Source organism: Frieseomelitta varia, unplaced genomic scaffold (assembly GCF_011392965.1).
Source record: "Frieseomelitta varia isolate USP_RPSP 00005682 unplaced genomic scaffold, Fvar_1.2 scaffold_207, whole genome shotgun sequence".
In the NCBI taxonomy this organism is placed as follows: Eukaryota; Metazoa; Arthropoda; class Insecta; order Hymenoptera; family Apidae; genus Frieseomelitta; species Frieseomelitta varia.
Window position 1 is genome coordinate 1,001,678 of NW_025109828.1, and position 23,560 is coordinate 1,025,237.

The 23,560-nt window shown below is 42.5% G+C and overlaps 1 protein-coding gene across 4 annotated transcripts in view; it reads left to right on the plus strand.

Annotated features, from left to right (window-relative positions):
- The window catches only part of LOC122527015 (putative polypeptide N-acetylgalactosaminyltransferase 9), a 264,654-nt gene that overhangs the window by 46,394 nt on the left and 194,700 nt on the right, over positions 1-23,560 (plus strand). For all 4 annotated transcript variants that reach the window (XM_043650793.1, XM_043650788.1, XM_043650787.1 and 1 more), the window contains one exon: positions 22,457-22,515. The gene's annotated coding sequence lies outside the window, so the exon portion shown is untranslated. The remainder of the gene's footprint in view (positions 1-22,456; positions 22,516-23,560) is intronic.

Genomic DNA, 23,560 nt, shown 5'->3' on the forward strand with positions numbered 1-23,560 from the left:
GGCACGTCATTCTAGCGCAAGAGGTTAACCACTTGCGCTGGCAACTGATTGCGGACCATAACGAGTGACCAGAACCGTATAATTCGGTTGCTTTCTTTTTAAACTCGTCGGTGTAATATCACTGGATCGAAATTATTGAGAATTAATAAATTTATTGTTCGTTTTGCCTATTTTGTTTCACTTGAATATACTTAAAACCGAGGAAATATTACAATTTTGGGACAAAAAATTCTCGACGTGCGTGGCACGTCATTCCAGCCGAAGAGGTTAAGGTTAATTTCAGTGGCACCGTGTGTGGAGTGCTGGTTCCTCCGGAGAGTATAGTGGCGAGATGGCGGTTCGACGGCGGTTCCTCTGGTTTGGGACGGTCGACCAGGACACGGGGTTACCATCGGAGAGGATCCACGACGGCATATCAAGCAGTTCCAGACACGGTCGAAGATTAATGCACGCTGGTCCCGATGGTCGGTTGCGGATCTAAGACGATTACATCGTGCTTAAGTTCAGGGGATCCGTCGACTGTGCCATCTTAATCACATTGGGCGGGTCACGTCGCCGGACCGTGCGCTATTCTAATTAGTTGATCCACCTTTGGCCTCGCGGCAGAAACACGCGTAGCCCGTGGAGCAGATGTTAACGCGAAACATGTACCAATTAGTGGGCGAAGCTCCTCCCGGTGAGCTTATACTCTGCTCGTTTGACGAATCGCGCATCCACCCGCAGACGCACGCAGATGCATGCGTTTTGATATCAGCCATTCGTCCTTCCTCCCCTTCCCCGTCCTGGCTGCGGTAGGTTACGTGCGTCGCCACTAATTAGGGGACGCGATCGGTTCACCTTATTACGGGGCGCATTATCGTGTAAGGGCCGTGATCTGTAATACTATTAGCATTAATTGGAATGGAGTAATTAACCTTTGGTGGGATGGGATGCCGTTCGGACAAGCAGATACGCCGCTTATATGCGGCTAATATGTGGTTTATGCGTGCAGGTTAGCTTCCTTTTGTCTCTCTTTTCACTCCCTCGCGAATGGTTGGAAACGCGATTCTTGGAAATCCTCGTTCACTTGTGAATCTTAGGTTCAGCGATCCCACGTTGATTTCGTTAAAAGCTTTAGTTGAGTAGTCAAGTAGTTGTTAACAGAACCACATTTGAAATCACAGTTGGTACAAGTTTCAATTTTTTTCTTTTTTCGTCAATGCTGTTTCGTTGAGACTGATAGAGACAAGAGTTGCCTCGTGGCTTCCGAGAAAAAAATGACGATTTGCAATTTCATTTGGAAATTAGGGATGTTAGTTGGCAAACGATATCTCATCATTTCGGGTGATAGACACGCTTACTAATTTCTGAGATGACTCGGATCAGTTCGACTTCATTCATTCCGATCGTTTCATTCCGGATTAATTCCAGCAAGTTCCAAGTTCAATGACTTTCCAATCAAAATCCACACGGCTGCCTACCTCATTTTCGACTCGTGCCGTCGCTTCTCTCAGAGCTTCGTATCCAACATCAGGGACGTGCATCCTGACTATCAAGCAGATTGCATATTACTTTATCGTGCGAAGGGATGACTGGAATACGTGTGAACTGAACTTGTTCGCGATATACGCATCTCCGATTAATCGAAAATACTCTGTGTCTCGCCACGATAGTTCCAAACGAGAATTTCTACGTTACTTCGATCGTTGCGACACTGTTCTACTTACTATAAATAATATCGTTCCGTCTATCAGGATTTCTCGTTCTCCCTCCATCAATCAATTTTTAACCATGCAAGAATTTGATTCAATCGTCCATCTCGCTGAAATTTGCCTCGAAGACAAGCGAAGACAAATGACTTCTTCCTTTCGAAATAGAAACATCGAGAGCGAGTCGTCTCGCATTTAATAATATTTGCAAAATATTTTTATCTCGCTTCTTTCTTCCGTTTTGATTTTATTGTACTTTGTTCGTTCGACCAGGAGACGCTTTTCTTTTCTCTCTCTCTCTCTCTCTCTCTCTCTCACGTGCAGTTGTTATTACGATTGTTTTTCGAGTTTCTCTCGTGGCGCGGGACAAGTCGCAACAGATGTAGCTAGAAATTGAACTCTGGCAAGATTCATTTACTCTTCGCCGCGAAGAGGTGGCGAGGACGCGTTTGCTCCAACTTCAACTTTGCCAAGCTAATTTAATGTCGTCGCCGCGAGACTTGCCTCTGTTCCTCCATCGTCGTGTTGCTTAATACCATTGTTAATTTTGCCCGTTGACGTTCGCTCGTGGCCGTTTTTACCGCTGAACCGTTGTTCCTCCGTTCCGGTCGTTTTGCTCCAGCCGTGAATTCCTCTTTAATGGTATTTCTTTGCGATGCACTTTCTGTCGACGACGAACCTGCCCCTGTCCAGGAATTTCGAAAGTTCAAGCAGCTCGTAAGCTTTGGCCCTGGATGGAAAAACTATAGTACTTTTGAATTGTGCTGCCTTTCAATCAAGAAATTACGATCCGGTGAATAGGAGTACTTATTTGCGAGGAGAATCGGTGTCTCGCAAGAATTAGCACTCGACTATTTGCGACTGTACATTCGTCGCAAAGGAACGTTACTGCTCGTTGTCTTTAACAGTCTTTAAATTGTGCGCGATTCACGTAAGTTTGTCAGTTATTCGAACGAGAAAATATGAAAAGCCAGAAATGTTTCCGCCTTCAGGCGACTGCCGTGGAAAGTATTTTTAGGCAACCTTCGCGCAGGTGATTTTTGGATCGAGACGTCTCAGAGTGTTTCTCGACAGGTGTCGGGGCTAAAATTACAAAAGATAAATCGAGGGTCATTCACGTGACTAATAATATCGCTACGATGACAATAATGTTACATCGATTCACGACTTTTGTGAAACTTTCAATTATAAAATGCTTGTTGAAATATCTCTCGTCAAAGTCATCCGATTGTGAAGTATCGATCGTCATTCTAATCTTCCGAATACGGAAGAAACATCGAACGCATGCAGAAAATATGGGGAGTAACCGTGAAAGATCGTATTTTATCTTGTTGATGAAGCGTAAACGAGCTTCTTCATCAACCGGTCCGTTTCCCTTCTTCTCTTATTTTCTCCTAGCTCAGGACATTATCTCATCCTCGCTTCTTTGTCGCACTTTTTTCATCGTTTTAGATCGCGCTGTGCGTACACAGTATTCACACGCTCGGTCCGCGTAAACGTGAGTTTGAAATTTTTCCTTCGGATCGTTGTTCCGGTAGCTTGTTTTTCTTGGCCGGACGACGAACTCCTAATTAATTTTCTGTCATCGCCTCTCTACCCGGCGATAAATCAGCCAACCAAGTTTCAATTTGCCGGTCAACCGCGCCAGCCGGCGTGAAACTTTTGAAACAGAAATGCAGTTCCGTTAATCAGCGACATTGTTTTTTCATCATGTTCGATTTTACGTCGATGGAGAATTGGCAATTATCGACGTTCTGATTAATTTTTCGGACGAAATAGCGCTGCACTCTCGATTTGGTTTAACAATTTATAATTCAACCGAAACGTGCAAACTTCAACACAGATTGAATTTTTGCGTCGTTGATCTTTAAAAATTTAGTACCATTTTCTTGGAATATTTCAGAAATTTGGGCACTCTTGATTTATCGCTCTGTAGATTTAGACCATCGATTTATAATTTATCGAAATGTGCAAAATTCAAATCAGATTACATTTTTATCATTAAGAGGTCTTTAAAAATTTGGTACCACTTTCTTGGAATATTTCAGAAATTTGGGCACTCTTAATTTATCGCACTCTAGATTTAGACCATCGATTTATAGTTTATCGAAATGTGCAAAATTCAAATCAGATTAAATTTTTTTATCGTTAAAAGATCTCTGAAAACTTGATATCATTTTCTAGGAATATCTCGCGAAAAAAGCAAGCGTGCTACGTGAAATTTCATAAACTATAGAGTTCGGGCAATAAAGTGCGAGGACAGTCGGTTTTCTGTTACCTCTTGTCGTTCTATTTCGCGCGGGAGGCGCGAATTTCAGGAAGGGAAACTATAGTTGGTGGATTTTCAGCGAGCCGCAACAAAGGTTGTCGAGTTACGCGTTCAAGAGGTAATGAATCGATAATGCCGGAACGAATAATGGCGCAGGAGCGGTTCTCGTTAGACGGATAGAGTCGTTACACGGCCAATCAAATTGATAAGGTTGCAGTTGAAGCGTCAATTAGGTTATCTTCATCTTTAGGCTCGTTCATTTTTCTTTTCCAATTGGAGATCGAGACGTCGTGTCGTTTTGCTCAAAAGTATGCATCTGCGTTGCGAAAATTACTTAAAAGTCTACCTACCAAGTTCTATCTCGCTTCTTTTCTTTTCCTCTTTTCGAATTTTTTTCATTCTTTGCAAAGAGAATAAAGGGTGAGTTTTCCTGTCGAGTTCGCATCATCGAATTCGACTACGGTTAATGAAATTTACAAATTCGCCAAAGCGAACAGCGAACGGTCATCGTTGTCAATGACTTTGTAATGTTCGACGTATTAATAGCGTGAGTGGGCGATGCTCGAGTGCCAGCCACCGGAAGGACAATCAAATTGGCAGAGCGTAGAGAGTGAAGTAGAGGGTTAAATGAAATTAATCCTGCATCAGGGTAACTACATGTAGTTGCGTCGGTTGCGCTGACAGAGGCGCAAAGGTGTTAAATACGAGTCCAAAAGGTGCTTGCGAAATTTAATACTCTCGATCGTTCTTTTGAACCGGGGACAGTATTTTCTTTTTTTATAGATCTTTTATTTCAAATAAAACGCCATTCCGACGTATGGTAATAGTAACGTATATCGATTCGGTGTTTCTTGAGTAACAGATCGCAGAGTACGAATTCGGTTGCGCTGACTGAATTGTCGAACGAAGTGACAATTTCTGCTACGTTTTGTTACGTTCGTTTCCTTTTTTTCTGTTTTCTCATCGACAGGCTTTCAACGATGCATTAGTTGGAATATTGTAATTGAAAATTTGATCGTCGCGGTATATTGTATAACCGGTGCATTAACGCGACGCGGCGTATTGAAGGATCCTGATTCAATCACGTGGGAGCGTGATTAAAATTTAGTAATGAGTTGTTAAATGAAATTGAATTCTTTTCCGAGATCGAAATTCGTTGCTAAGGTGTGCAAAGAAGTTTAAGCATTCTGACGCACTTCTCCGTCGAGGGTGAAATGATATACATACTTCGTTACATCGAAGTATCAGAGTTTTACAAAAATGAAACAATAATATTTACACATAACATTGAAACAGTAATATTTTCCTAACTACTTTTCAAACAGAGTGTACGCATAGTTTTACGTGAGAGTGCTTTATTACACTTGCTAGATTTGTTTCACACTGTGTCAAGAACGAACTTTTTTTCTTAAATAAATCGTGTTTTCACATTTCTTTCGTATTTCTTTACCATGTCGTACGCAACGTGTAACGCAAACCAGACAAATTAGAACGTGGAAAACGAATCGTGAAAATGTTGCTACTCGTTGTTACCGAAATAATATAATCGTTCTTGATTGATACCTCGTCGTCCATCCATAACGCGTTAATTACAGCGCAACACGTTCCATACACGCGTACACACGTTACATTTCGCGAAATATTCGGTGAATCGATAAAGCGACCAGCAGGGACGAAAGGATACGTCCGATAAAATTAGGTAAAATGGTAAAATGCTTCGTACGATTACGTCGATTGTTCGTCCCGTTGCCGTTAACAGCCATATTGACCGTGTACACCGTGTTAGCCCTGCCTCTCCTCCTCTCTCGCCCTCCCTTCCCTTCTTTGTCAGGTTGAAATAAACGGACAGCCATTTCAACGATGATTTCTATGATACTGCCCGCCGCGCCGCTACATTATTTGCGTTACAATGCAGCTTGTCGCCCGACATCGTGAAAGTCTGGGGCTGCAATGTTTAATGGCGCGTTCCGACAACAACGATATGTCATTTCAGTCCGCGGCAAATATTGGCACAGTCGTGATCTCCCCTTGTGCACTCTCGGCCAGCTTAAAATACAGTTGGAAACGAAACGTCTTCTCAAGTTTGTTTAAACACCTCGATTGCTTTAGCTTCTTCAGCGAGCGGCGAACTTTCCCTCTCTCTCTCTCTCTCTCTCTCTCGTAGTTTTTTTCACGAAAATTTTTCCCTCGACAACGCGATAACGGGAGAATTATACAGCAGACAGAATTTGTCGCGGGGATCGATGACAGACTGCGCTTGTTTCGCGAGTCGCGTTGTCCAATGAAAGCTTTCGTGATTCAGACCTCGGGCACGGGTGTATTTCCCCCCCCCCCCCTCCCTCGTTGAAATTTTCGATACCTCGGGCTCAGAGGTCAGCTTTCACTCGATTTTCTCTTGCCATTCAATTTTTTTATCGTTGAATTTGACACTTATATTTCACGTTTCGTTTTTTCTTGTTTTCTGTTTCGTTTCGAAGAGGTAGAAACCATCGATGCTACATAAATTCGAGAAGATGCTACGTCAATTCATTTTCACGCGAGATTAGTTTGGTTTCGACAGTTCGAGCGGCTCGTCGAATCTGAATAGCCGGCGAAAGTGAGAACCAGAGAAGAAAGTCGGCGGTTAAATACGTAAGCTCGACGCGAACCTGCAAACAAGCAAAATAATACGACGTTTCTTCGTTGCTCGCATCGGGGGATCGCTTTAATTACAAGATCGTTGCAAATCGTACAAAATGCCGGCGAAACACGGTGCGTTTAATGGGCAGAGCGCAGTCTCTTTAAAAGCGAGGAAGTTTGTTTGGAGAAGGCATTAAAGCGTTCGGAAGGTCCCGGGAACATAAAATAAACGAGTTGCATCGGCCTCTTTTCTTTCCATCGTGCTCTAATTCCAGTCATCCCCTTCTCCCGACGCTTCGTTCGTTTTCCAGGTCGAATGAAAGACTCAAGAAAAAGGCGACGTTTCCGTTTCAACGATTCTTTTTACTCTCTTTCTCTCTCTCTCTCTCTCTCTCTCTCTCTCCTAATCGCTGGTTTCTAGATTCTAAATTCTCTCTTTCCCTCTCATGCTTGGAAATATGATGATTTTCACGGAGCAAATGGCAGGTGAAATATCCGGACATTGCGGACAACTCGGTTCCTTTATGGTTATTTCGACGCTATGCTGCACTCGCTTAAGGGGTTTTCACGATGTGAGCGGTTTTGTCCTTTATGTTTTTCCTCAACATTTTTTTGCATTACTCCGGGATATACTGTTCCCGCTCTTTTATCGTCGCAGTTTCTTTTTCTTCGGACTTATTTGACTTCAAACTCGTCGTGTTTGAAAATTCTTTTCGAATTGACATTGTCACTCGAAATTTCAGACTTCGTTGGAGGACGAAGTTTGTTTGTTACATTTTTACACAACCGCAACCTACGAATCATTCTTGGCTCTCGGTGAATTTTGGCGAATATTTTCGCGAGTTGAATCAGGCTCACCGTCGGGAGATAATACGGGCAATTCGTTGGCCGCAATAACGATAAACCTTTAAAAAACGGCGACGAACGAGCCCGATCGTTGCCCGGAGAAAGAGAGATCCCGCTGGTCATTAATGTCTGAGTAGGAACTTCCTGTTCCGGTGGTCGTTATCGTCATTCGGAGGTCGATTTCCAGCCATTTCTTTCGCCGGTGCATCATTATGCTGGCTGCATCGAGTGACGTCAAGCTCTCGGATGTACGTACGTACGTATACATACCCTTCGTCCTTGAGCAGATTTTTCGGGGAATATTTATCGAACTCGACTCAGCCGATCCGTATCCAAGAATTTTCCATAATTCCTAAGCTCTTTTTTCAAACGAAAAACTCATCGATGTGGTTAATGTGACATATCAAAGGATCATTTTAACAATTTAACATGCGAAATCATGCAAATCCGTGATATGTTTGAACAATTTACGCGAAACTTTCGTCTGCAAGGACGTTTGAAAGGGTAAAAAAAGGGCCGTGTTATCTTGGTGAAACTCTCCGCGTGTTATTTACACGTTTTGAACGCGAATGCTACAGCGGGAGCTGCGAGCCAACGTGACGCGCGAGTCCTCAGTTTCTGAAATCCCCCTAATAATCGCGTTCCCGCAGAATTTACGTCGCTCGACTCGCATTGCCTCCATCCGCGCTAGTTATTCGCGCGTAACAACATTGTCTCCTTGCCCGGGATGGTCGCCCGCCTCTGTTCGTCTCCTCTATTTTTGCCGAGATGGTATATAACAGCCACGCGACAGAAACTTGCGGCTACGCGAAACACGGAAACCTGCTGGCTCGTCCACGAAAACATCCAGCCCAAAGAGGAAGATAGCGTATAACGTAACATAACCAGACTAACGAGGTAATCTACTCGTCTTGCTAAAAGACTCGACGTGCCTTTCAGGTTAATTGTTGGCCCAGGCCAAGGGAACCTGTCGTGCTAATGTTATAAACTCCTTATGGTCCTGGCAATTAAAAGGTGGCTCCGTTTGGTCGATAAGGACAACCGTGTAGGTACTTGGGCGGACAACGATCCATCGTGTTCCGCTTGTTGGCAAGAATTCGGCAGCTTTTTCTCTCCGTGGTGCAAAATTTCGCCAGGTGCAATCTTTCGTTTTCTCGATCGGCGTAGCTAATGATTTGCTACCTTTTAATAGGGACTGCGTGGTTTGCGACTTTAATAGGGACGAGTAGAGATTTTTTTCTTTTTCAAGGATCGTTAAAATGAGTGAAATAACCAAAATTTCGACTAACATCTGATATCCGATCGTTAAAGTAAATAAGAGCAAATTCCAGTCATCAATTAATTAGAATTCCGTTCTGCCTATCATGGTGATACATATTCATAGTAGACGAGCGTTACTGTACGATACTGAGTTTAAGCACTCGAGAAAAGTGAAAGAAACGCTAGAACAGAAATGTTGGAGAAACGACTGAAACGATATCCAATCGATTCGGACGTCAATTAACAATTAACCGATTCCAGAGCAGCAATTATCATCTCGGTAGACACCTCGAGCGTTTCTTTCCTTTTTCCTCCGTACATTCGGAAATGTTTCAAAGTAATTTCAACGCGTAATGAAACAGAGAGCCACGTACAAATTGAAAAATTAATCAAACTTTTTTTGCAACAAACGTTCCACAGAGTCGTAATACGAAGAACTTTGTGAAAAAATAAATTACACTCTGACGATGGAAAATGTCGAGCAAATAAACTAGTAATTAAGCACACCTCGTATTTGCTTTGCTAATACTTTCGAATGAAAAAATGTTTGGAGAGCCGATTCACGTTCATAGAAGTGCATATTAACAAGTTGCTTCGTGCGTGAAAGCACGATTGTCACAGAATTAATCTTCGTCCTTCTCCTCTGCATCGAAGCGACAGTGACAAGTCAAGTCGGATGACGTCGTGCTTCAAACGACTATGTAGATGTAATCTTCGTTTCCCTCGATGAAGTTAAAAAACGCGTTACAACTGATATTGCACGTACAACTATACGATACTCGTTCTCGCTCTCTCTTTCTCTCTTCTATGCCGTGTTATTATCTTTCTTGAAAATCTTGCGATCGACACGCAACACTCAACAAAATTAATTTTCATCGTCTGTCAAGAGTTATCTATTTAGCTGTAATTTTGGTGTGAATAACGAGAATTCTCATTTTCCTTTTCCAGACGAAACTTTCAATCTGTTCGCAAAATTCTGTAAAAATTATAACTCAACGCTCAACGTCTTCTAGAACAATCATAAACTGTCGGAACTCGATACAATGTGATATATATAATAGGTATAGTATCACAATCGCGAGAAGAACGATCCTTTGAGCTATCTCGCTCGTTCTATCTGTACAGGTCGAACCCAAGGGTTTTACCTGGAACGTTTAATGCATCGTTGACGACTCTATCGTTGGCCATAATACGGTCACGTATTCGTCCAAGACAAGCCACGAGTTTATCTTGAAGCACACAGCCAATACACAGACTGGAACGCGTCCAGTTTCAAGTCACCCACGTCGGAGATGGGTTGATTGTTCCAAGTTTCATTAACGGACCGGAACTACGGATGCCACGCGGTCAAAATATTCCGAGTTGGAACTCGAATCATCTCGCCAGAGTTGGGGTGGACCGGCCGCCTAATTCGTACCGTCCACGCGGAATATTACCAGGAATCTTGAAGCAGGGACAACGAATTTGCCCGGCGTACGAATTAATTACCTCAAATACTTCGTCATTAGTTCGTTTCTTGAAAGGGACTTTGGATTTCTCCAACTTGGTTGGTTCATGCTTGCCTCGCTATTACAACGATCAACGCATATTCAGCACCTTTCTGCATATTTTGCGCGATTTATCGAGCGTTCTTAATAGTCTAGAAGATTACTCTGTTAACCTCTTGCGCTGAAATGACGTGCCACGCACGTCGAGAATTGTTTCTTCCAAAATTATATTTTCTCAGTTTTAAGTGAAACAAAATAGGCAAAACAAATGATAAATTTGTTACTTCTCGATAATTTCCATCCAGTGATCCATCATACCGAAACATACGTGTTCGAAAAGAAAGCGACCGAATTATTGTATACGGCTCGGTCGCTCGTTATGGTCCGCAGTCAGTTGTCAGCGCAAATGGTTAATTATTGTCATTTTACTAATTTTCGGATTATAACGCGAGTTTTCGGTCCGTTCGGTCGAGGGACAGAGGTGTTCAGGTTTAATTAAATTAGGATTTTAACCGCACTGGCTGACTGAATTGTAGTCGGCCAATTTGTGTAGTTGATGTGGTCGCCGTCAGACTGGATCAGATATTTACGCAAATTTACATTACAAGCGAAAGTTTCCAACGAATTAGTCGCGAATAAATAAATGCAAATAATTGTTGCCGCGCGATGGGGAAAGAGAGGAAAGTTTGCTACCCTATTGGAAGGGTTAATCGCTCGATACCAATTGAAGTTGAACGGGCATCGACATCGATCGTTATTAATTTATGCGGACAAGGCGAGTTTCTAATCTGTCGGGCCGGTGGCGTGTTTACTGCCTAGATTTAATCTGCATTGGGTTTAATTAAAATCAAGCAGCCCGACGCTGCCGCCACGGCCTCGTTGACAATTGCATGCAGATTGGATTAAGCTTCGGAATTAGAAAGGGCGCTGAATTCACGCTCCGCGCGAATCTGCCCGCTGCCCGTTTGTCCACATTGATATTCGAATTTCTAGAAATAGAGAGCGATTCGCCGGACTCGCTGGGGGATGAAAGGGGAGGGGGAGGGCAGAGAATGACCGATACACCGACAACGAGGGAATTATATATATCCGTGACGAGATCAAACGCTGTTAACGATTTTACAGCACTTTGTCGGCTGCAAAAAATCGTCGATTTCTTTTTCGCTCGGAACAGAACGAGATATATTCTTTGGGATATTCTTTCCTCGACTTTGTAAGAAGAGAAAAATTTTGTGAAATTAATCGTTTGACAAACAGGTAAAATATTCGGAATCATTAATTAGTCTAGTGTAATTTATCAGACACTTTTAAGTCTTGAGAGTATTGTTACTTTACGTACATTTCTAAAAAAAAAGGATCGTCTGGCTTTTATAAAATTTTTAAAGCGCTTCCATTTCAGCGATATTAGACGAACGAACGTAAAAATTCATTAGAATTTACCCGCTCTCTTCCCCTTTGCGACGTTGTTCTGCTCGACTGGTTGGCTGCTGATATCTGGCGAATAGCAGATGGCCCGGGTATTACCACTTTGTTGGCGAACATCGATTCTTCTTCGTGCTTACAAGAGCCGACCAACCTCTTTCTCTCCTCCTTTCCATCGTATCAGAACTTTTCGCATCCCTCTCCCGCATATTTCCCGCGTTTCTTTGCTGAGCACACGGAAAGGCAGCGTCGTCGGATAATCCATCCTGATTTTTCTATATTGCCTCGGATCCGCAAACTTTGCCCTTTCATTACTGTCACCCGCAGCGCTGAATTTTTTCGCACACTGCTCTGGAGTGAAACTGGAGAAATTACAACCTTGAAATGTTACAACGAGAAATTATTGATATTTCGATTAACTCGTCCAATCTCTCGTTCGATTACGTTTGCAAACGCTTCTGAAATTTCGAAACGAAAGTTACCATCTCTCCTTGGGTAAGCAAACTTTCTTGAAGCGATATTCCGCGATTCAGAGTTATTTCAATTGGTGCTCGCGCAAAAGTCTAATACTCGACTCGTCTAGTCTCGGCAGATAAAGGCCGATAACGAACGTTATCACATTTGCCATCTCGATTTTCACGTTCTTTCGGCGTGAACGTACGATTATTTCCTTTCTCGTGTACGCAGGCAAACTTCTCCCCCGATAATCCGACTCAACGTCCGCCGGTTAACGCAGTTCGTACAATTATCGAAGATACGGAGAGGATCTGGCTCGGAGCTGGCTCGTGTCGAGCGGAACCGCTGGAAAATCGCGTTACCGAAACTTGAAGTTATTGTACGCTCTCCGTCGAATAGATTCCCCGCCAGTGCTGCTTCTCTGCAGAGAAATTTCGACTCGTTTACCATCCTCGAGAACAGTTCCAAACGGATTCGAGGGCTCAACGGTTATTATCCGTCTCTGGTTTTACCTGGTTTTCGCAGATTTTCTCCCCCGGTAACCGTGTCCATTCTAACGACTCGTCCAAAAGCACACACACACACACACCGACTCGAACTTTCTCTCGTTGACCTGCGCGAGTCGTGGTCGCGTTTGGCTTCCGCTTTGACCCAATTTCCCCCCTATGCGCCGGGGTGGATGGATTTCCACGACCGTAAGAACACTGCTTGTTCACGGTTTGCCTGTTTGTTAACTCTGCTACGGTCCTTCAATTTTTACTTCTCTATCGGCGTTCTCCCTTCGACAAACAAACTGGTATTAGTTTTCGTACTGTCTCTCCTGTCCAGTAGAGTTTATAACAATTTATCTTTTCCTTTTTCCTACAGTATTTTCATCGTTTGGCACCTGTTTTTTAATCGATTCGAAATATATTCATTTTCCATCAACACGAGGTCGTAACGTGGAATTAAAATGCTAATTTCTTATAAAAAAATTTTTTCTCCTTAAACGTTGGTCCTCGTCAGCATCGTCGCTATTAATGTCAATTTATATCACTATCAGTATCTACATCCTCCGTAAATGTTATTCCCGAGTTTATATTTCTAGCACTTTTTTTCATGCCACATTTCTAAAAAATTTTTAAGTTACAATAATAAATATTAGGCTTTGTTTTATCACGCTAAAATTTTCACTGCAACTGAGGTAAAGTATGACATTCATATGACGCGTAACGGTGTCATCCGTAACAGATAACAGTATTCAATTTAACGCCAGTAAGATATGTTAAAGTGTTTTCGTGTCGAATCGGAACACGCTCGCTTGGATTTTTATCGCTGGTGAAGTTTCCGGGTATATAATAGTAATCTTCGGGCAATGATGGCTAGGAATCCCTATTTCGACGTATGAATATTAAGCGCGCTATGAATTGCAGATGCTGAAAAGAGAGCAAGATCGCGGTATAAGTAATTCATACTTTCGGCGTTCTTGTTTCTGTATTTTTATTTCTACTCGAGCATCTTCTGACTTTAAATACTTTTGAAAAGATACGAACTTTTTCGAAGAAATGTTGAGAATCGATTCAATTGACAACACATTCAAGAAACAAGCATTTATCCGTATACTTTCATCAAACTCGTTCAAATTTGTATGACAAGTCGAACCACTGTGGTAGTTTCAGCGTTAATCGCAAAGGATTCTATTTTGGTAGAAGGATTACACTTCATTAGCCACGCGAACGAAGCGCGAATTATTAAATCAGTTTCTGTTTAATGAACGCGTTAATTAACAAAATCGAGATTTCGTTTCGCAGTGGGAATTTTAAATGATGGAATTTGGTTTAGTGGAAAAAAAAAAAAAAAACACGCGTATCCAGTAAACGGTGAGAAAATATATATTTATCGAGAGATTTTACGAGTCCTTTACAAGTTGTTTACTCAGAAGAAGAAGAAATCGTGAGTGAGCACGTGGAGTTGGCGTAGCAACAGGGAAGACACCCCGATAGTACCGCCACAGTGGAATAACAGAAAAAATAGGAAACAGTCAAAATAAGTGGCGACATCCCTGAGCTTGTTCCTAAAGGTCAGCAATCGTTGACCACATTAAATACATTAAATACCGCTAATTAAAGGAAGCACGATTAAGATGTAAAAAATGAAAAAGCGATGCTTTAATGGTGATTACAGAATCACATGGTGTTGAAGTATTTCGCAAACGCGCGCTCGAGCATTCCTCGGGTAATTTGTATACCTGTTCATCAAGACACATCATCCTCGTTCGAAGAATGTAATTAAAAATGCACGCGATGTACGATGCACAATTTGCTCGTTATAACGACTAGTCGCGAGGAGAAAACCAGAATCGAAGAATTGTACTGTTCAAGTTTACTGCGCGAGAATCGAAGAAAATCCCTTTTGCTCAGGACTTTTGCGACAGCTTTGTTAAATGACACTCGATCGAGCTGCCCGGTGGAAATCTGACGGACTAGTTTAATTACACGATCGATGGTGTTGCACGCGTGTACGTAGACACGGCCACCAACTTTGCACGTGAAACTAACTACCGCGGCGTCGCGTCGCGTCGAACGAATTAGCATAACGATCCTTCCGGCGTCATGCATTTTTCATGCGTTCGTCCAGCGGTAACGAGTGCACGAATTCTTTCTCTCTCTCTCTCTCTCTCTCTCTCTTTCTCTGTCCTCTTCTTCCTCATGGTGCTTCTTCTGTTCCTGTTCACTTTTTACTGTTTGTAAAACGTAGGCTCGCGCGCACACACGGTTAAAATAATTTACGAAAATAAAAGCACCGGTTGCGTTCGTGTTTTCTCGCGCATCGAATCCCACCCCTCGTGCCCCTCTCCGGCACTTGTTGTCCTCGCGAACATTTGCATACCTTTGTCTCGCGATATTTAGCGCCACGCAGCTTTTAATATCGATCCAAGAAAGTTCACCGCGCGCGGCAGCGGATCACGGACGAATTACGCCGCGTTGTGTCGTGCACGTTTGCGACAATTTTCAACTTCCGTCCTGTTCCGTTGTGATCTTACGAACAATAGAAATTTGCATTTATCGTTCCACAATGGCCGACATGAATGAACGAAAAGATCTCGAAGAGCACGTAAGAAATTCTTTTCAAGAAAGTACAAACATTTACCATAACCGTAAGGTACTTGTCAAGCAAAAAAAAAGCTACGGTACGTATTACCGCGTTGTATATATTTCGCTCATCTGTCGGCCATTCGTTGCGGAAAAAGGAAGCGACGAGCAGCTATCGTCCGAAAGCACACCACGCTGCCACCACCAATGTTGTTCTTCCTGTCTTTCTCTCGAAAGAGAGCAACATTTTTGCTATATTTCTTTGCCAGCGGTGGTTGTCAGGGGAGGGAAGACAAACTCACGGTAATTACGGCGCTTCAGCGGCATTGCGAATGCATTGTAACGCGACACTCGGCCGCCCTCGTGTGACATTAATTATACGGGAGAGGGAAGGTAGTTGTGTCACGTTTAACGTACGATTATTGCATTCCGCGTAGAAACGCCGGCAAGAATTAAGACGTACTCCTCGAAACTTGATCGATAGTTTCTGCAATTTCGGAGCGGAACGCTCGGCCGCCAGCGCTTCTCAACGCTTCTCTCCGCTTCTTCGTCTTCTTCTTTTTCTTCTTCTTCTTCTTCTTCCTGCTTGCCGAGTTATTTCAGTGTAACCGTCCGTAAAGGGATTAACGACCCTTTAATTATTCAACGTTAATTGCCAGACCACTTCTTACTACCGATACGTATGCATTATGCGAGTTGCGCGTATTACGCTCGCCTGGCTGATCCTCCAATTTGCCTTCTCACGCAACTTCTTTTTTTCTTTTCTTTATTTCACCTGCAACTTCACTGGACACCGACGCCGGTGTAATTTAATCAGTAACGAGTTAACGAGCTTCGTTTCCCTTGCAGTTGGACATCCTAATTAATTTGCGAACTTCGTGCTTTGAGAGATTCTTCTTGAGATTTTTTTTTTTTTTTTTTTTTTAATTAACAACGGTTGATAAGAAACGAGAGGTTTGAACGCAATTTTCTCGTACGTCGTCCTGTTGATTCAGACGTGATTGACGCGTAATTTACTTACCGAGAAGAAGAAACGTGGTTTGACTACACGTGGCGACGCCCAAAGCTTTGATCTTCATTGATATTCGGACAAAATTCGTTATCCGTGTTGTTATATTTGTTTCAATGCGTCAGTGTTGTTGAAAGGATGAGATAAATGTACGCAACTTATATATTCACGAAATATTATAATCGCTCTTTATTGCGTGCACACTCTACAAAAGGTCTATAAAACAATTCAGCATCAATCCAATAGTATCGTTCACCCAGATGGCGGCGTCGCTAACCATATAAAACAAAAGAGGTTTCGTTATCAGGTGTCTGCCTTGCCGAAAAGTGTACCCTCGGATTTCGGACCAAGTTGTCCGGCGATAATACCTGAAAAGAGAACAAGAGCGGGAGGGAACGATCTTTTAAAAGAACACGTTTTACACTTGAGAATCTCTGTGGTAGGCTATTAAAGTTGAAAAATATCGGGAACTTTGCAAAGTATCAAAGTTCTTTGAACGTTTTTACTCTTGTTCGAAAAGAGTAAGCACGGATCGTTATTCTTTCTCTGCAATAGTTTTGCCTTTATCGCTCCCAGTCTGTAGAACGTGTTTTCTTTTTCTTTCTTTCTTTTTTTTTTTTTTTTTTTTTTTTTTTTTTTTTTTTTTTTTTTTCTTTAAATTGCCAACAAACACTTTGCGCTTGAATTTATTATAGTTTCTAGAAATTTAGATCAGTTTCAACTTTCAGGTGTTTGAAATCTTCTAGATACTTGGAAAAACTTTTTTGCGAATTTCCATCTTATTGCTTCTTCGTACGTTTCAGTTACAGCAGATGGATTTAACTTTCGAACTTATTTCACGAATTCAAAAAGTTGCGATAATTACTTGCTTGTCATCCGTGCTCGTTTATGTCGTTGTTTCGTCGTGACAGTGACAAAGTAGATTTAGAATGCAAAGTAGCTAGAATTAGGGATCCCGTTGGATGTGATTAAACTTGCCTGTGGGCTCCAGTTTCGTTAATTTCGTATCGATACAGACTTACAATTAGAGGGGATTACAAACGAAAGATTTCAGCATGCACGTTCACTCGGATCGCGTGCACGTTGACGATTTAAAACTACACAATGCTTTCGTTCATCGATTCTCTGTCGATCGATGAATTTAGTAGCAACGAACCGATTATTATTAACCAATATGAACGAAACGCTCGACAACTAATTTCCTAAAGATTGTCAGAGATCGACGTGTGATTTTCACTATTTTCCTCCGCTGCAATATAGTCCGCTAAAAGGTCGTTGTGACTGCAATAAATGTAACGTTGCTGTTTCAAGCACTCGTGTAACCAGAATACGTAACTAATATTACAATATTAATTTCAATTGTAAGTTTAATCATACATGAAATTAACTCCTCGTCAGAAATGCAATATTACATCCCTCGCCCTTAAAAATTTTATTTCATTTTACGCTCCCAACACGTGCATTCGTTCGTACCCCTCTTAAATTTCGTTGCATTTGAAATCATCGCATAATTTTCCTCGCGGTATTTTCGAAATCGTTCCGAACGTTTCGCGTCCTTCTGCAGTTGGCTCTCGAGTTTCATCCCCCTCCCCCCGTGAAAGAAAACGGAGGGAAGACATTACTCGCGACAGCTGTTCTCTCTTCTAAAGCGATTCAACTACTTCCTACATATTCGTATAATTTTAAACCAATTGTCTCTCAGTTTCACGGACGGATTTGCATTCCTCTGTGCCTGCACTTGCCACGCAAACAATGTTCCATTGTGTTGGCGTGCGAGTTGGCGCGCGCGCGCGTAACCACGCTCCTTGGCGCGAGAAACCCCGGGCGAAGTTCGAAGCGAGGTGAAGCCAGTGACGGAATTGTTCGCACTTTATTTCCCATTCCATTATCCACGGGATCGGGGAAATCTCATGCATCATAAACGAACGGCCGCTGAATTCGATGAATTCGCCCCTATCACGATGAGTTCGTCGAGCTGAAAAGGCTAGGCCTAGCAGCCAGAGTTCTGGAATCTTTTCATAGCCGCCTGGTTAATCTCGTTTCATTCGAGTTTATCGAGTTTCTCGCCAATTCCTTCCGCGTGAAAGCTATCATCTCTCGTGTTTCCTTTTTCTAGTTTGATTCCGGAACGGAGAACCGATTTGGAATGGTTCTTTCTGGCCCGATGATTGATTATCTATTTAATTTCACGTTAAATCTTTGCGTTATTTCGAATGGCAGTTGGAATTATTCATTTCTATGGAGCTGAATTTTATTCGACGGATAATTTGTGTCATCTATTTTCACAATCTGTCTCTGTTAATTCGTGTTAAATACATTACGGATCATTTTCACGTTACTCGAATTTCTCGATAGCGATAATCGTCACGTTAAACTCTAAAGTTAAACTCGAAGCGTTCGCATCCTAAATCTAAATCTGAAACCAATTGTAGAAATATAGTTACGTGGATGCAGATTTTTTTTTTTTTTTTTTTATACTATCAAAGGTAAACGACCGCGTCTCGAATCTTCCGCGTTTGATTTTTCGTTACCACGACATTATCACGCGTGCGTCCAACGACCATTTTAATAATCGTCTGTGCGCAGAATATTTCGCGTAAGCACGCTCCAGCCAGCTTATTTACACTCTTAGCTTGCGTGGAAACACAGGGAAGTTTCGCGGGCGAATTACGGAATTACTTGTGTGCGTGCGGCATTGCAGAGCGAGTGTCATGGTAAAGGACAGGGGGAAAGAGTGGCGCCCCGAGAGAAGAGGGTACATGCAACGTGGCGAATCAAGTACGAGACGTTGTAAGGAGAATTTTCCAGTAAAACGTAATAAAGGGTGTGTGTATGTGTGTGTGGAATGTTGAAGAGACCGTGAGATTCGCGACCACGCACAAAAGCTCACGTAACCGAACTATTCGCCGGGTAACCTAATGGAGAACGTGGACGAGCTGTGAAAAATTCCCCGGAAAACTGTCTCTGCTCGAGATGGAAATGTTGACTTCATTCTCCCTTGCACTGGCTTAGGGGTAACCTGTTTAATCTTGTACTTTGAAGCGTTTCGCATTCTTTGGTACATCTTTCGAACGTAATTTGCTGCGATGATTCAGAAAAAAGAATGATAACTGGCCTCGAAATCCCTCTACACGTTGTTTTACGTTTCGAGAAGGAATTTATTTTGAATTTCGATTCTCGTTTTAAATCTTTGCGAGAGAAAGTGAGTTATATTTTGCATTCGAAACGGCATTATGGCAATAAAAAGCAAGGGATGTTAACCCTCCGCAATGCTGTGTGACTTGAAAGTTACTGTGTTACGGCGTACCGCGAACGATAGTTGCTACCCGCTTCGCTGGTCGTTCTCTCGTCGTGCCTTTTACAGCCGCCGGAGAGATGTTTTTATGAATGAAGGCGAGATGTAGAATAAATACTTATATTTCACTAATATACAAATGTTGGTTGTATGAATGTGGGTGTGTTATGAGTCGGGAGAGGGGCACGCTAGCTCCCCTCGAGACTATTTCTAACTGACCGACCGCTGTGTGCTGCGTGAATCTACGTGACCTTTTAGCATGGTCTACTATGGCCACAGCCTAGGTTGGGCTTTGTTTCTGCCCTACCGAGCCTTTTCACATCCTGTCTCTCCCTCCAAGGCAAGAGAAAGTGTCCTTAGATGAGAATATGACAGGATATCTGGCAATTCTCGGCAGGGTTGAGGTTCCTTGGGAATTGACCTGGCTGACCGCCTCGGTAGACATGTACATACACGAAATTAATGCAAAAGTTTTGTTGCTCGTTCGTACTATCGAATGAATCGAGAATTTTTTGAAAACTCGCTGTTTTAGGAAAGTTACAAGTTCAATCAACTGTCAGACAAACGCGTGTTTGAAATGTTGGAACCAGGCTGTTGGAACAAGCTTGTCGAAAGACGACATTTCGGAAGTACGTTCTCCACTCTTCCAAGATGCTGGTAGCCAAAGAAACTTTCTTCTATTTGAATTTTCGATCAAACTTACACGGCGAGATATTACGCAAATATACGCGATGTAAATTTACTTGTCGTAATGAACTTTGAAAAAGAATGACGGGGGGCGGTTGATAGACGTTTGACAGAGTTGAAACGAAGAATAAAAATCCAGCGAAAACAGCATGGCAGAGAACTCAGCTGGCAAAGAACACTGGTGAACACTGTCATTGTTGAAAATAGACGACGACCTTGAGATTAATAAGGCAGGATTTAACCTCTTGCGCTGGAATAACGTGCCACCCACGTCGAGAATTGTTCTAAAATTGCGATATTCTCTCAGTTTTAAGTAGTATTTAAGTATGACCCAGGCAAAACAAATAATAAATTTATTATTTCTTAATAATTTCTATCTACAGTGATATTATCATACCAACAAGTTCAGAAAAGAAAGCGACGAATTATTGTATACGGTTTGGTCACTCGTTATGGTCCGCAATCAGTTGCCAGCGCAAGTGGTTAATAGGAAACGCATGGGCGACTCGTCGACTCGATATTAATTGAAACGTAACGTTAATTGCAGCTGTAATCGACACGTTTATCCGTGGCCATTATCGCGCGATCATGCGTGCCGTCGTTGTGGCTCGTTTCGATTATTTAAAAATTAAACTCGAGCAGGAAAGATTGGTCGATTAACGACGATCGAACATCGAAAATACGTCGCTGCGTTGTTCGCGTAAGAACATCCGTAATTATCCTCGCTGAGTCAAGGTCATCTCTGAGGCTAATTAATTGTTATCGGATCTGTACTATGTACTGTAGCGAACCACTTCCTACTCGTTGGATTTCGATAAGTACTGGACGATTGTTGCAGTGAAATTATATCGAGATCTCGTTCACTCGGGATTGTTCAGTTTGCTCTGTGGAGTTTGTCAGCTCGAGACGTTTGATCAAACTTCAAGAATGTGATTTGCGTGAACAGGCGTCGAAAGTGTCCCTGAAGATTCGTCAAAGTAAGTAAATTTCGATAGGCGTTAAGGAAACTTCGTATTGCTGCGAAAATATTTTTCACACAAAAACGAGATACATTCGTAGAAACAGATTTCACTCGATATTTGTCATTTTAGAATCAAATCGATATTAGATTTATTTTTGCTCGTTGTAAAAGAATGTAAAATAACCCTCTGGATACGATTCAATGTATTTTTGAACAATTTGATTGATAATTTTTACAAAAGTAAAACGGAGAATTTTAACGAGCAATCGTATTTGAGTTATAAACTTTATCGTCACGTGAACTGTAAATGATTTCAATCTTCTTCCTGCTTTCCGCGTCGCTGAAAATAAGAGAAAATAAGGTTTAGAATTTGAGCGGGTAGCTCTGTCTGATTTCCAATTTAAATGTCATATTCTCTAAACGTGATCGCTTCGTATTGTAAAATTTTATTTTCTATCGGGAGGAAAAACGAAACGCGATTGTGCGACGGAAAGCGGGTCACTGTATTTACCGTCGTAACACACAATCGATAATTTCTACTCGAATCTCGCAGAGTCTAAATATCGTCGACAGCTGTTGATAATCGATGGTTTTCGTTATTTCGAAGTTTCGTTCATCCGTTTCTGAATTATACTTTCCTTCACCTGGAAGAGTAATTTCCAAATCGAATGCTCGACAGTGACTCGCGATAGACTCGCGAAAACATCCCTCGTTGAAAAGTTGAGAATTTGAAATTTCCTAAACACAAAAAAGAAACATCGCAACTCTGTGTCTGTGATTGGCGACGTTCATTTAAACTTTGAGGGATGAAACGAGATACCCTCTCGTTGGCTTTCTAACCTCTCTCTCTCTCTCTCTCTCTCTCTCTCTCTCGCAGGCGTACCAACGCGTACCAACGCAAACGGGGATAGACGCAACTGAAAAGGAACCGTTCCGAAAGGGTTCGTATTTCTGACAGACGCCATTTCCTGGGGGGTCGATATAATACATTTCTTCTTTGCCAGTCGCGAAGGGAAGACGGCTGAAAGCGCCGCGGACGAATGAAACTTCTCGTCGAGAGGGAAAGGCAAAGAATCCTTCGCGATGAAAGAGGGAAGGAACGATCGTCTCTGGAGATGCTCGAAGGTCAGGGGTGCTTTTCGTCGACGCCGCAACCGAGTTAGAAGTTCGATTTCTCTTTCAATCCTCTCTCTCTCTCTCTCTCTCTCTCTCATACACTCCTGCTCGTCCTAGCCTACCTTTGAATTTTTAATTCAACCAACCGCTGTTACGAGCGGAGTAATAAGTTAGAAACTTATTTAGAGTCCATAATTTCGATAAAATTCCTACGAGGTTGCTACACACCGTGGCTAATAATCTTTCGTTTTTTTTTTTTTTATGTTTTAGAATTCCAATAGCCAGAAAACCAGTTCGTCGAGAAAGAGGTCAGCTTCAGCTGTGAAAGGGTGAGTGTACGAAGTACCTTCTGAATTCTAAAATTTTAGCGAAAAATTTTTATTCCAGACGTTCTTTAAAAATCTTTTCCATTTGGAGAGGTAAAACACGGTTGATTCTCTGACCCAATTCGGCAGGATCGGTAGATGATTTTTGACGTCGAATTAACGATACAAACGTTCCCTCAAAATCACAATTGGAAATATTCTCGGTAGCTGAAGATCGTAGTATCTCGGTAGTTTGATAATTCATTCGAGCTTTCGGTTCTACGAAATTTTCTCTTGGACTTTGCCGACTGCGAAACAAAGTCAGTCCCGGAGAGAAGTAGATTCTTCTTTGAGGAAGGCGTTGCCTTATACAAGTGGTAGATGGATCCCCGAAGAACCTGCGAATGATTTTCAGTTCGTTAAGCGCTGTTGCATTCGCGGGGTCAAGAGATCAGCGCGAAGCATTATATCGTGTTGTGTTTCTAGTTGGTAGACGCGTTCTCGCCTCGATAACGCTATCGTCTCGCACCGTTCTCGGAGGATCGTTTCTCATTCATTCGCCGCGGTGAATTTATTCCGCGATACCTTCGTATCTTCTTGGGTTCATTATCAAGCCCCTGTCTTCGTAGTGGGTCTTGGTAGACCCTGTGCTCTCGTAGCAACACAGTCGTTCGTTCGTTCGTTCTACCTTTTGTCCAAAGATCCCGTGGCTCGATTTATGAAAACGATGCGATACCAGAGTAAGCCCCACGGTTATTTACCTCCGGAGAGAATTATAATGGCTAGCTCGTTGCGAACGCGAGTGTAAGTGGTTGCCGCTAAATAATGCTTTCTCCCCGGGAGAGAAAAAAGGTATCGCCGGGTATCTCCGCGCCGCGCTGCAAATAAACGAGTCGGTTGTGAGCCTGAAATCAAGCAGTTCGCGCGAGAGAGGAGAAAACCTAGGAAATGGCGGTACCATTGAGGGAGAGTTTGATGGTAATTCGAGGGTAGTTTCTCGTTCGCTCTATTCTCTCGGAGAAAGAGACACTTCCACTAGTTTAGGGGATTCTGCACGGTGAACGATCAC